Raw genomic sequence first — 14414 nt, 5'->3', positions numbered from 1 at the left:
GCCCTACAAAGCCCTTGGGAGGTCACTCAGTTCATTATTGTCTCTAGCAGGGGTCATAACCTCAGGGTAACTATAGCTCATGGCTTCCTGTAGATCCTAGCAGACATCAGGCAGTAGCTTCCTCCCTTCCCCCCATGAATTTGGATGGGATGTGAAGGCTGAATTGATCCCCTCCTCTCTCCCATTTAGCGGAAGTGTTTGGAGGAGTTCAGTTCCTGTTTTTATTTGACCTCTCTCCAGCACTTTTTTTCGTTGGCCTTCCCCTTTCCATCCCTGTTTGAAGTTTCTGTCTCTACCGCAGCAGGTGATGCGATGGCATGTGAGAAAGAGGAGCAGAATTCTCAGCAGGAAGATGCTGGGCAAGTGGATAAACACAGAGCATTATCACAGAGATCGAAAAGGAACGTGTCCAGGAGTCATGAGAGGGCCTATGAATGCCGTGAGTGTGAGAACCTTCAATCGCAGCTCAAACCTTGTTACTCATCAGAGAACCACACAGGGGAGAGGCCCTATGAATGCTGTGAGTGTGGGAAAACCTTCTCTTGGCACTCAGCCCATGTTAGCCATCCAAGAATCTGCACAGGAGATCAACACCATAAAAACCTCTAGGGCTATCCGTACTTTTTTTTCTTTAATACTTTTCCTGATTCCCACATAGTAACTTGTAAAGTTGTTTGAACTGTTTGCAGCACCGTTATCCCTCAGCGTGTCCAAATGAGTGGCCCATTTTTGCCTTTTGCAGTTCACCCTGTTTTGAGGTGGACCCATTTGTCCTTCCTATCTACTCCATTGTCTCATGAATAATTTGAGTGTGCTCTTCCTATCAGGAACCAGGGAGCATCACATCTATACCATTCCTCCTATTGCAAAATTATTGTTCGGAATCACCAATGATTCAGATTATATCATTGCCAGTTGTTCTCACGTTGCTCTGGGTTGTGCTGAAGAGCAGTTATATTGGGAACTTTCCCAATTATATTTAAAGGAAGAGGAGCAGGGGCAGGAAAAGACGTGTCATTTCAGCCTCTGTGACACTGGAAGGAGATGGGGTGACTCAGAGATTCCCTCCTTCCCCATCACTCCAGACCTGTTAACTCTGCATGGCTCAGACAGGAGGGATCTTCATCACATTCTATCCCTCCACTTCTCAAAGTGTCACGTGATGAAGCGTTGTCAAGGTTCCTCCCCCACTCTGAACTCTAGGGTACAGATGTGGGGACCTGCATGAAAACCTCCTAAGCTTATCTTTACCAGCTTAGGTCAAAACTTCCCCAAGGTACAAAATATTCCACCCGTTGTCCTTGGACTGGCCGCTACCACCACCAAACTAATACTGGTTACTGGGGAAGAGCTGTTTGGACGCGTCCTTCCCCCCAAAATACTTCCCAAAACCTTGCACCCCACTTCCTGGACAAGGTTTGGTAAAAAGCCTCACCAATTTGCTTAGGTGACTACAGACCCAGACCCTTGGATCTTAAGAACAATGAACAATCCTCCCAACACTTGCACCCCACCTTTCCTGGGAAATGTTGGATAAAAAGCTTCACCAATTTGCATAGGTTACCACAGACCCAAACCCTTGGATCTGAGAACAATGAAAAAGCATTCAGTTTTTTACAAGAAGACTTTTAATAAAAAATAGAAGTAAATAGAAATAAAAAAATCCCCCCTGTAAAATCAGGATGGTAGATATCTTACAGGGTAATTAGATTCAAAAACATAAAGAACTCCTCTAGGCAAAACCTTAAGTTACAAAAAAGATAGATAGACAGAAATAGTTATTCTATTCAGCACAATTCTTTTCTCAGCCATTTAAAGAAATCATAATCTAACACATACCTAGCTAGATTACTTACTAAACGTTCTAAGACTCCATTCCTGTTCTGTCCCTGGCAAAAGCAGCATACAGACAGACACAGACCCTTTGTTTCTCTCCCTCCTCCCAGCTTTTGAAAGTATCTTGTCTCCTCATTGGTCATTTTGGTCAGGTGCCAGCGAGGTTACCTTTAGCTTCTTAACCCTTTACAGGTGAGAGGAGCTTTCCCCTGGCCAGGAGGGATTTCAAAGGGGTTTACCCTTCCCTTTATATTTATGACAAGTGTTCTCAGCTGTCTGTGCTTGGAGACGATGCTTTGACTTCTTTAATACTATATCAGAGTCGCTATGCCTGGAGATGAAAGTGTCAGAAACCTGGAAGGGGAATTCAGATGGATCCCAAGCACCGTGTGATCATTTGGAGTTTAAATCCCAGGTTCCATCAATTGGTCAAGCCACTTCTGGCAAGGGGGCTGTTTTGTCCCCCATTATGGGACATTTAAAAATTTTTTAAATAACCTAACTAATTCTATGGCATGGGGAATGGTCCCCTTCATGATGCAGATGTTGAGGAAATAGAAGTGGGTTTTTTATTGAATTTATCCTTTGTAGGTGCTAAAAAAAAGTGTATGAAATGAAATCAGTGTTGGAAATCTAATAGCTGCAGAAAAATAGCTAGTTTTGAATAGAAACTCCAGCTCTGATAACTAACAGGGCTGTATCCAGTCCCTTGCCTGGAATTGTGCCACCAAATTAAAGAAAAGCTGGGTATGTTTCAGGAAGCCATTCCTCACTAACACTGCTGAGATTTTGAGTGCTTTTGTAAAGGATTCTATTTCAGAGAAGTGTACATTTACCCTAACCAAGGCCAAGGATTTGGAAAGAACTGGGGTTGAATGAGTACACGCTCCGTTCTTGGTTTCCATCCCAGTAAAAGAAGCTCTGGTGACCAAAGACCCAAGGAAAACTGTTTGTTTGTACAACTCACTGATTACAGATCCAAAGCATGCCAGGGTTAGATTGAGAACAATCATCCTTCACCATTTGGATCCAAAGAGAGAGAGTGCTTCATAGGACATTCCCTCCTCGTGGATTCCAAACTGGGAGCCTGATTGGGTAATGTCAAAGTCAGATTCAGGACTCACATAATTTGTCAGACCATTCTGTTTATTAGCAAAGCACTTTGCCAATGCACCCAGATATGTGAGCCCCCTGCAAAGGCTCAAGCTAACTTATTTATACAGATAAGCCAATTTAACATAAGAGACAAAAGGAAGCAGAAACTGACAAATATACATACATATCTTACTTGCATACGAATGTTTACCAATCTCCCAGCTCAGTAGGAGCTCTAAGTTAATTAGTTTGAGGACCCATTGTCTCACACTCCTTAATGTTTCTCTTCTTGACAACTATATTTCAACAAACCCTTCAAGTAGCATTTCTTTAATGAATTCTAATTTCAATATAATTCATTCTATTTTCACAGAAACCAGGACTTTCAGGCTGTGGAAATGATGGTAACCAATGAGGCAAGGAACGTGTCCGGTTCCAATTTCAGACTTCCAGATACTCGCATGTTGAGTCCTGATTCTCTGGTTTTGTGTCTGATGCTCCGGCTTCACAATAAAGCTGATGTTGGCACAGCTGCCCCAATGTAGCTGCACTGGTGTAGCATGCTATTACAGATGCTCTAAGCCAATGGGAGAGATCAGCTCCCGTCGGACTTCATTAGTCCAGCCCCCTCAAGCTATATGTCCTGCTGACGTAGCGCTATCTACACAGGGCGTTAGGGCTGTGTAACTACATTGCTCAACTCTGGATTTTTCACACCCCTGAGCAATATAGTTATACCGATAAATGCCTTTAGTGTAGGACAGCTTTCTCTTGTGTTTTATGCATTTACATCCCTTCTCCTCTACCTCCTCCTACTTTGAAAGATTAAAAAGTGTGAAAAGAGAGATTTTTTTTTCCTCGTGGTGCAAACATTCCCACATCGGAGACCCCTTCCACCAACACACATGGCAGAAGAACCAGCGATATATGAACTCAGAGAATTGGTTGGGACCTACGTTGGGACAAACCAGAACTAGAGGAAAGGTTCAGTTGTTGGCAACGGGGATTAAAAGAAAATGAACTCATATGACAAGAATTTGAGCTCTTTGAATATGTTATTGTTTCCAATGAAAATGAATTGATTGGTTAAAGAGTAGGAGACTAATTGTGTGATAATCTGAATCACTTTGTAAAACAAAGTGTCTTGTTTTTTGTTTTGTTAGTCATCCAGGAAGTGACAGCTGATCTTGAAAAGTTAATTTGCTTTAATTTACCCCCTGTAGTGTAAGGAGTTCTGGTAGAAAACCTCACTCCAATGGTTGGGGTGGAAGAATGTGTGTGAGAGTGTATAAGTGAATATTGGCCCAGTATAGATTTTAAATTTTTGTGTTTCAAATAGAACTTACTTTGCTTAGTTTCAAAGTCTATTTCTAGTGAAAGCAAAATTATTCAAAGAGACAATTTGTAGAAGTTTTTACAAGTTCTTACACTTAGACTGTAAGGGTCACTGACTTCCCCACTTCTCTAATTTGCAAAGGAAAGTCATCTGTCATAGGATGTGTTCAGCAGGTAGGAAAGTTGCAGTCCTCAACCACCAAGGAAAGGGCTGAAGTCCATTACCTTTTAGGTCAATAAGCCATCTAAAGTCTGGTCTATGCTGAAAGGCGATGTTGACGTAGCCACCTCTCTCAGGGGTGTGAAAAGTCCACTCCACTGAGAGAAGTAGTTAATGTGACCTGAGCCCCAGCGTAGACAGTGTTAGGTTGTCAGAAGAATACTTCCAGTGTTTGAAGTATAGACAGAGCCTGAGACAGACTGATCCCCTATGGGAAGTGAGTCATGACATGAATTCCAATTTTGACCCATTTCCCTATATGTGAGAGAGGTACTAGTATGGAGGGCTAAGCCAGCTGTCCGATCGCCTGGTTCCTCAACTGTAGCTACAGCTCTTAGTACCCATCCACCCAAAGACTGAGAGAAACGGAGAGTTCCAACCATTGTTATTTTAGTATCTTATTGTTCCTTTCTCTGTTTTTTGTGCTGGCCTTTCTATTATATCAGGGTGTGAGGGTATAGCTCTGTTCATGTTGTGACAAAGCTCTGTCCTTGTCTCTATGGGTCCCACGTTTCCTGGTGGATTTTGCTAGCCTCAGAGGCTCACTGTGACCCTCCACGTAGCCCTTCTCTCTCTCTAGAGGCAAGGGCCACAGCTTACTGAGCCATCATAAGCTAGCAAGGGAGGTGAGGAGAAGCAACCCTCCCTCGCACAATCTCTGTTTCCCAGTATCCATGATAAATCAGGAAGGGGAGGGGAGGGGGGAGCCCGGGCCCGCCCTCTACTCTGGGCTCCAGCCCAGGGACCCTAAAAGTAGCAGCTATGGTAGCTGACTTTTGGGAAATAGGACGTGTACAATTCCCTGGGCCGCTTCCCCACAGCAGCCCCCACTCAGTATCTCCTTCGCTGTTACCTCAGGGCCTCCTTCCTTGCACCTGATGTGGATTTGTACTGCTTGGTTCCTCCAACAGCACGGCTTCCTCCTACAGATCCTGACACATGCGCCTCACTGATGAACTGGGAGGCTTTCCACTAGTTCCAGCCAGGCCTTGATGGGCTTCACGTGTTCCAATCAACCTAGCTATCTCCACTGCTTTCTAGAAGGATCTTAATTGGCCCAAGGTGTCTTGATTAACCTGAAACAACTGCCGTTTGGTTACCATGGTACCAAGGATTTGTTTAGCCTGGGGCTAACATACCTGTTCCTCACTACTTTACTATAGCCGTCTTGCCTTGCCCCGTCGCAATGTGTGACAAAAGCTTATTTGTGCCAATTGGCAAAGGGGTCACTGTCATTCACAAGCAACTGCTGTCTCAGACCTGACAAATTCACCACACCTAGGACCCAGAGCAGCGGTGGTGGAATCTTCCTTACAGTGGGGGGGCCACCGGCGTCCGAACTGTGACGCCCCCATGACACCCCTTTCCCCCCAGCCCTCACTCACTCCGCCCCTTCTCCCTGAGGCCCCAATCTCACACTGCCCCTTCTCCCTGATGCCACCCCTCCCTCCGAGGCCACACCCACAGAACGCCCCTTCCTCCAAGGCTCCACCTTGTTCCCCCCTCCGTCGTCCGTTCTTAGAGCTGCTAAAAAGTGCTGGGCCCATGGCCCTCTAAACCCCCCTCGTCCTGCACCCTGACACACAGCCAGGCAGGCAGCAGTGTGTGTGAGTGTGTGTATGTGACAGAGACTGCTGGGCTGTGCTGAGCCAGTGCGGGAAGTGGGGGCTGATGTCGGGGCTGTCCCCCTCCCCCTGACTCAGGACTGGGGTGTCCCAGTCCCCCTGACTCAGGACTGGGGTATCCCGCTCCCCCGACTCAGGACTGGTTGCTTCCAGCAGCTGTCTGAACTTAGGGACAGCGTGCCAACACACTCACTCTTCCACAACACACACACTCCCCGAACACACACACTCTCTGCCCAGCACGCCCACGGCAGCTGAAAAGCCGCTGGCAATCGAGTCGGATGCCCATGGAACAATGGGATAGAGAAACCTGCCTCGTGTGGCTGCCCACGAGGCATTGCAAACCCTTCCCAAAGCACCCTGCGGCCAGTTGCACAGTGGGATAGCGTCCCACAATGCACTGCTCTCTGTGGCGATCCAAGAGCTGCTAGCCTGGGTGCGCTCCGGTTACACAAGCAGCCTAGTGTGGACATGCAACAGCGGCTTAATTAAAACGCTTTAACTAAAGCAGCATAACTCTGTCGTGTAGACGTAGCCTGGCTCCCACTGGGGCCAAGGATGCTCAGGCACTGAAACTGAAGAGCCACAACTTCCTCCGTAGTTGGCAGGATTCAAACCTGCACAGGGAGACCCCCCCAAGGGGTTTCGAGTCCACCACCTTAACCACTCAGTCACAACTACTTGCTTTATAGAGCGCTCTCACGACACTCTAGTTCTGTTCTCACTGAGTGATCGTTTCCAATTGTTTCCTCAGACCAGCGTCCACAACACACTCACTGCTGTGCTGTTGTGTAAGTGTGCCCAGGGCTGAACAAGAATTCCTGCTCGTTTCCCTTCTGGCTGGAGCATGAGGAGAGTGTGATGTTGCTGTAGATTGTTGTAAAATTCCTGCCTCGATAATTCAGACAGTCCCTTTCCCGTCATATCCCCAGTACATCAGTGACTGTAATAGCAGGGGGCAGGTTTTCTGTGGGGCACAGAGCTTTGCCAGGGGGTTGGTGTCTCCTTCCTTTCCTCACCCTGGAGGAAACTCAGCTTTTCGTTCCATCTTTAATGTGTCATGGAATAACAACAGCAGCATGAAGAAAGAGGTGGGCAGGGTGGGCCTCAGGGGAGGGGCACAGAGGTGCAAGTGGTGGGCAGGGCAGGACGGAGAGGCATGGGTGGCAGGCTGGGTGGGTCTCATGGGTGGGGCTGAGAGGTGGGAGCGGCGGCCAGGGTGGGTCTCAGGGGAGGGGTCAGAGAGGTGTGGGTGGCGGGCAGACCTTGGGGTAGGGGGCGGAGAGGAATGAGCAGCCGGCAAGGAGGCCTCGGGGAGAGAGGAGCGAGTGAAAGGTAGACCAGCAGGCCTCAGCCGAAGAGGCAGAGTGGGGTGGGAAGAAGTCCTCCTGTTAACCCAGTGCTATCTACACCGGGATTAGGCTGATATAACTGCATTGCTCAGGGAAGGTAAAATTTTTAACACCCCAAAGTAATGTTGTTACTGACTTAATTTTGTAGGATAGACCTGTCCAAAGAATCACACACACACCTTGGGAGTAAAACTTCACCCGCTTCTCTGCTTTACAGAATCGAAACACAAGAAACGCTTGTCAGGGCCCAGTGCGGGTTGGCAGGGAGTCAGGTGTGGGCAGACACCATACGTTAGCCAGAGGAAGGCACCATGGATTAGCTGGTTTAAAGCACCTGTCTTCTAAACAGGAGATCCTGGGTTCAGCTCCCAGTAGTGGCTTTTAAGGCACCTGATACTGGCTCCTATCAGAAGACAAATAACAGAGTTAGATGGACCTTTGGTCTAGCCCATTGTAGCCGTTCTTGTTGTTTAAATTACACTCAGAGGCACTGATAATAGAGTGACTGAAAGTTTGGGTGTGAAGGGCTGATAGGCCAGTGTTCCAGTCCCCTCGCAAACGACCCCCTCCCTCTGGGACAGGGGCAGGTCCGAGCTCTCACACCAAGTGGCTCATTGGGGCTGCCAGAATCTGTGGGCGGCTCATTCAGTTTATGCCGAGGGTTGAGTCCTGCTTTGTGCACCGTGTCTGACAATGAAAATCCTAAACCTCCCTTTGAAATAAAGAATACAGCAGCACCTGTTTTGTCACTGCCCCGAAACAGACAGAGAAATGGAGAAATGCCATTGAGTCCAGGGGAATACTTCACTGCGGTTTTACCTTTTCACTTGCCAAACTTTCGCCCAACCTTCTGGGCTCCTAGAGCAGGGTCCTGAGCCTGAGCTGAGACACGTACCCTGCAACTTTACAGCCCAAGCCGCTGTCCTGGATTAATGTGACACAGGCCACCCATGGGTGATTCATTGCACTGTAGACATATCCCAACGTTATGTCTTCACAGCGATTAAAACACCCAGGGCACCTGTCCCAGAGCCCGGGGCAGTTAACTCAGGCTTATGGGGCTGGGGCTGCAGGGCTATAAAATGACAGTGGAGACAGATGGGCTTGAGCCCAATCTCTGAGGCCCTCGAGGGGTGAGGGTTTCCGACCCCAGGCTTCAGCATGAACACCAATATCTGCACCCCAGTTTTGAGCCCCACAGCTTGAGCTCCAGGAGCCCAAGTCAGGTGACCCAGGCCAGCCCTGCTGCCATCTTTATCCCGGGAGAGAGGGACTCTACGGGGACCTCTCCATTGCAGTGTCAGCCCAGGGGTGGCAGGCTGTGCTCAAAGCAGCACCCTGGAAACCCCATAGTCACCACTCTCATAGAATTAAGGTACGATTTGTACAGAGTCGGCCTGGTGAGCTATCATTGTAAAAGTCGTGATCTGTTGAAGGCTAGTGGCTGGGTGGATGGTGTGTGCTAGGCTTGTCTGGGAAGTGGTGGAGTTTTGCTCTGGGTGCGTCACTGAAATATGTGATGAGGCTGGGAAATGGCCACCGCCAGCCTTTCCGGTGTGACGCTGGAGGAGCCAGACTTGCTGCTGGCTCAGTGAAGGTATCCACGCTCCCAAGGACTCTCCCAGGAACCGTGTACAATGCGGACTCCTCCGAGACAGCCCAGAGACAATGGACACTGCTTGACTCACATCAAGGCAGAGGAACTTTCTAGCAAGTTGGAAGAGGGGAAGAGACGTCATGACTTGGCCTCTCTCCCCTGCAATTCAACACCTGGCAACACATCTGGAGGACAAAGACTGAACTGAAATAATTCAGAGATCAGAAGAGAATAATAATAATCCATTCAAATGAAAGTCCCCAAACAGACTAGAATTGGTATCCCAGCAGAAAATTTTCAATTTTGTTTTCCCAGTCAGACCTCGCCAAGGGAAGCAGAGAGAAAATGTTTGAGTTGCTTCCTCCAGAGCACCTTGACCTAGACATGCTAGCTGTGGGTCACTGTCATGGCTGAGGTGGGGGCATTTTAATTATTTGGGCTGGTCCCAGGGTGTTTGGGGGACATTATGAGGCTGTTACCTTTTGAGATAAATACTAAGAAACAAAGAACTCTTTGAGAAATCTGGGATTTAGACGTGTTTTATTGACAGCAAGGGAGGTCTGCGTTCCTGAGAAGGTTTTTGTTTACAGGAAGCAATGTGGCTTGTACCAAAGGGGAGATGGTTGTTTGTGAAGGAGGGGAGAAGACAAAATGCACACAATGAGGATGGGATTCAAACCCATGCATGCAAAGCACAATGATTAGCAGCCCACCACTTTCACCACTTGGCCACCTCATATGAGCTGCCAAAGAAGGGACAGGAGGAGAAATCTAAGGCCAGCAGAGGTAGGAACAATAAGGAGTTTTTAAATACGAAGTGTAAGGAAGGCCTGAATGACCTCCCCCCTCACATCTAGTGATGAGCTGGGGGAAAGACTTCAGGAACAGACCGTGTTTACATAGACAGGCCTCCTCTGCCTAGGTATGCAGCAAGTATCCTTTGAATAAAAAAACAAACAAACAAAATAGAAAGGTAATTTTTTGGTTTTCCTGCAGTCAGCCAAAAAAAATGTGAAAAGAAAGGGGCATTTTTAAGCAATCATCTGTCCCCACCCAGGGGCTGGGGAATGCTTATTTTCTTTTTCAGACACTTTCTGGGCAAGCTGGTGCCAGTGGAAGAAAACCCAGAACGCCGTGGGTCCCCTGTCGCAACAAAACATTGTGTTCTGTGTTTGTCTTGTTGTTCCTGTTATTTTGGTGGATATTGTAAATTCTTCAGGCGTGACACCCCCTTTTAATTGGGCATGTCGTGCTGCCCCTTTCGGGGCCAAGGGAAAATGTACCCTAATTCAACCTCTTCCACCCTCTACTCCGCCACCTCCCTCCAAATTCTCTGTGACACCCCCATCCCCACGGTGGCCTACCCCCATCCAGAGACCTGTGGTTCTTAATGCAACTGGTTTACAAATGACTATCGCTCTGTTCCCCACTGACTGGTCTCTCAGTACAACATTTGATAACTGTTCTGTTTACCAAAGTAGGTGAAAGAATGTTGCCATAAGTAATTTCAAACTCATTTGAATTGGATGGAGGGGAAATAAACAAGAACATCCGAAAATGGCGAGCCCCCACAAATTACCTGTGGGAAGGCTGAAACTCACTGCAGGAAGCTGACTCAGTGTCTCGAATCCAATGCTTGGAATGTGCCTGGGGCTACTGGACGGAGTGGGATTACGTCAGGGATTTGAATCATAGACTCATAGAATCATAGAATAAGAGAGTTGGAAGGGACCTCAGGAGGCCATCTAGTCCAACCCCCTGCCCAGAGCAGGACCAATCCCCACTAAATCATCCCAGCCAGGGCTTTGTCAAGCCTGACCTTAAAAACCTCTAAGGAAGGAGATTCTACCACCTCCCTAGGTAACGCATTCCAGTGTTTCACCACCCTCTTAGTGAAAAAGTTTTTCCTAATATCCAACCTAAGCCTCCCCCACTGCAACTTGAGACCATTCCTCCTTGTCCTGTCATCCGCTATCAAAGAGAATAGTCTAGATCCATCCTCTTTGGGTCCACCTTTCAGGTAGTTAAAAGCAGCTATCAAATCCCCCCTCATTCTTCTCTTCCGTAGACTAAACAATCCCAGTTCCCGCAGCCTCTCCTCATAACTCATGTGTTCCAGTCCCCTAATCATTTTTGTTGCCCTTCGCTGGACTCTCTCCAATTTTTCCACATCTTTCTTGTAGCGTGGGGCCCAAAACTGGACAGTGGTCGAGTGTTTAACTGCAGCTTAAGTGATCCTTGGTTCAAATCCAAGTGCCCCCTTACAAGCCTGTTCCCTTAACAAAAATAAGCACATTTCCATTTCCATTATGTTCGGGAGCTCCACTGAATAGGGATGAATGGAAACACTCAGTGTTTTCCTGTGCAAATCCATAGAAACCTAGCAAACAGGTCCCTCATCTGAAATCAGTTCCAATCCTCTGAGTGTCTAGTTTATGTTTTCATCAATGAAACAAAGACACATGAAGGCACATTTGCAGATCCTTGGTCTCCGTGGGCTACAATGTGCTGAAGAACAAGAACCCCATCCCCTTGGGAGGAATGGACTAGTCTGTGTTACATTCCAATGGCAGCTGTTTAAAGGGATTGTGCTTCGAGTTCATGATCACCCGCAGCGTCTCTGTAAGGTTACCAACCACAGAGCCGGTTGTGGCTGCATCTAAGTAACCGCAGAGTTAGTGTAGTACCAGATCGTTAATTGCACAGCGTCACTTTCTGGTCTCGTGGATCATTTGGGTAGAAACAGCCTTTTCCTGCCTCTCTTTCACACAGAAGGACAATTTTCTTTGTGCAGACGCAGGAACATCAAGATCTTTCTGTCTCTTGTGCAAAGCAGGGTGTCAAATTCCAAGGAACCTTCCTCTTCTGCGATGGAAACAATGGAGAAGCAGGGGGCCCTGGGCACCTCCAGCCCTGGCCGGGAGATGTTCCCTCCCCGCTTTCTTTATGCTGCTTGTTGTTATTTCATGGAGTGTCTGGGATGGGGAAAAAGCTGAGTTCGCTCCAGGTGGAGGGAAAAAAGGACCCTGAGAATCTCAGGGCCTCAGGGAAAACCTAATCCCTGCTACCGGGATCATTGAGGTGCTGGGGATTTGAGCAGGAAAGGGACTGTGTGAATTGTCCAGGTGGGGAATGAATAACCATCGACAACTAGTTCCACCTCATTAACCACGGACACAGGCTAATCGTGCTGCAGATAGAAGGGAAACTGGGAGCAATTATTTGCTGTCAGCCATGGAAACAGTGACCCGAGTGCACTGCAGTGAATGTGCTGGGGAAAGCTGGACTTTACAGGCAGGTGGAAATAGCAGATCCGAGAAAAGCCCCCCCCCCCCCAACTTCTTCCACCAGGGTGAGGTGTTGAGCGACTCACAGCGCCCCCCAGCGCCGTTACCTTTCAGCAGGGGCTGGCAGCTCCAGCCAGTCAATGCAGGGAAGAGGGCCGAGTGTATCTCTGCACCCTGAGTCCAGGGCAGGCCCTCTCTCTCCCCCACATAGAGAAACTGGCCCTGCTGCAAAGTGACCCCTGAGAACCAGCAACCTCCAAGACAGAGGGTTTGGCCCTCAGAGCAGGGAATGTGTCCCCCATGCTGCCGTTAGGCCCCTGGAGGCTCTGGAAACAGGAGGGCTCTGAGCGTAACCCATCCCCAACAACCCCCGTCTGGGGATGTAGCTCAGTGGCAGAGCGCATGCTTTGCATGTATGAGGCCCTGGGTTCGATCCCCAGCATCTCCAAGTTCTCTTTTCACCCTGCTGCTTTGCTCAGGCCCAGAGGGGATGTGGCCCAGCAGTCTCCCTGCAGGCGTTTCAGTCCTGCTCAGTGCGGGGCAGGTGCCCATTGCACGGAAGGTCTGTGGGGGTTTCTGCTCCTAAGTCACCTTGGTACATTTAAGATTCCCACCCAAGGGGCGGCTTGGGACAGTAGCGGATGAGAAGGGGGAATCATCCAGCCCTGGAGGGAAAGGTCCCGTCTGCCCAGACTGAGGGGCAAGGAGACGGAGGGGCAGTCAGTACTCAGAGAGGAGAGCGCTCAGTGATTTACACCCATCAGGGGACACTGTCTTTTTGAGGCGGGTGCAGCTGGCTTGGGATGGTGCTGAGGATGGATAGAAAACAGGCTGGAGTCAATGACAGATGGGACCACAGAAGGGGAAGGAGAAGGGCATCTCCATAGAAGGTCCTGGGTGCTCAGATACCCCAGTTCTGGGTACCCTGGCCTGTCCCAGAGAGAAAAGACAAAGAGGGGCCCAGCCCCCCGACAGTCATCCCATGGACAAGAATCTGGTTGGGAGTGGGGTGAAGGTTCCCGCTGGACAAAGGGGAGCTGAAGTCCCCCAGCGTCCTGGAATTTAAGCAATGCAAGCTTCAAACCCTGCACGGGTGGGGCCTGAGGGGCCCCCCAGAAGGTTGGGCTGGACAGGGGCGGCAGGTTTCTACAATTTTTGGTGGTTTCCAGAATGGGACCAAGTCCTGCCTCCCCGTCCACCTCCCCCCACATCTGCCTAAGGCTCTGGGAGGGAGTTTGGGTATGGGAGGGAGAGGGAAAGGGGTTGGGCTCTGGGAGGGAGTTTGGTCTGTGGGTTGCGGCAGGGGGTTGGGGTGCAGGAGGGAATGCAGGGTGCGGGGTCTGGGCTGGGGCAGGGGTTGGGGTGCAGGAGCAGGTGTGGGGGCAGGCTCTGGGAGGGAGTTTGGGTGTGTGGTGTGGGCTCTGGGCTGGGGCAGGGCGTTAGGGTGCAGGAATGGGTGGGGTGGCCAGGTTCAGGGAGGGAGTTCAGGTGTGGGCTCTGGGCTGGGGGAGGGGGTTGGGGTGCAGGAGAGGGTGCAGGTCGGGCTCTGGGAGGGAGTTGGGTGCAGGGGGTGGGCTCTGGGCTGGGGAAGAGGGTTGGGGTGCGAGAGCAGGTGTGGGGGGAGGCCTGTGGGAGGAAGTTTGGGTGCGGGATCTGGGTTGGGGTTGGGGGTTGGGGTGCAGGAGGGGGTGCGGGCGCAGGCTCTGGGAGGAAGTTTGGGTGTGGGGTGTGGGCTCTGGGCTGGGGCATGGGGGTAGGGTGCAGGAGGGAGTGCAGGGGGTGGACTCTGGGAGGGAGTTTGGGTGCAGGGGGTTGGGGTCTGGGCTGGGGCTTGGGGTGCGGGAGAGAGTGAGGGTGCAGCTCTTACCTCAGGCATCTCCCAAAAGCGACCCACACCCCCCTCTGGCAGCAGCTCCTAGGTGGAGGGTCTCTGCCCATCACTGCCCACGGACACCACCCCAGGAGCTCCCATTGCCACAGATGGCAGAGTCGGCCCTCGGGGAAGGGGCAGCGTGTGGAGATCTCCCCACCCCCGGGGCTGCAGGGACGCGCCAGCCGCTTCCGAGA

At 49.9% G+C, this 14414-nt stretch overlaps 1 non-coding gene across 1 annotated transcript; it reads left to right on the top strand.

The window, feature by feature from the left end:
- The first annotated feature begins 12723 nt into the window (after positions 1-12723).
- TRNAA-UGC (transfer RNA alanine (anticodon UGC)) lies at positions 12724-12795 on the top strand. The gene has a single exon. It is a non-coding gene; the product is annotated as a tRNA-Ala (tRNA).
- Positions 12796-14414: the final 1619 nt, after the last annotated feature.

Source organism: Caretta caretta, chromosome 28 (genome assembly GCF_965140235.1).
Source record: "Caretta caretta isolate rCarCar2 chromosome 28, rCarCar1.hap1, whole genome shotgun sequence".
NCBI lineage: Eukaryota > Metazoa > Chordata > Testudines > Cheloniidae > Caretta > Caretta caretta.
Note: the sequence above shows the minus strand (reverse complement) of the source record. Positions and strands in the feature narration are given on the sequence as shown.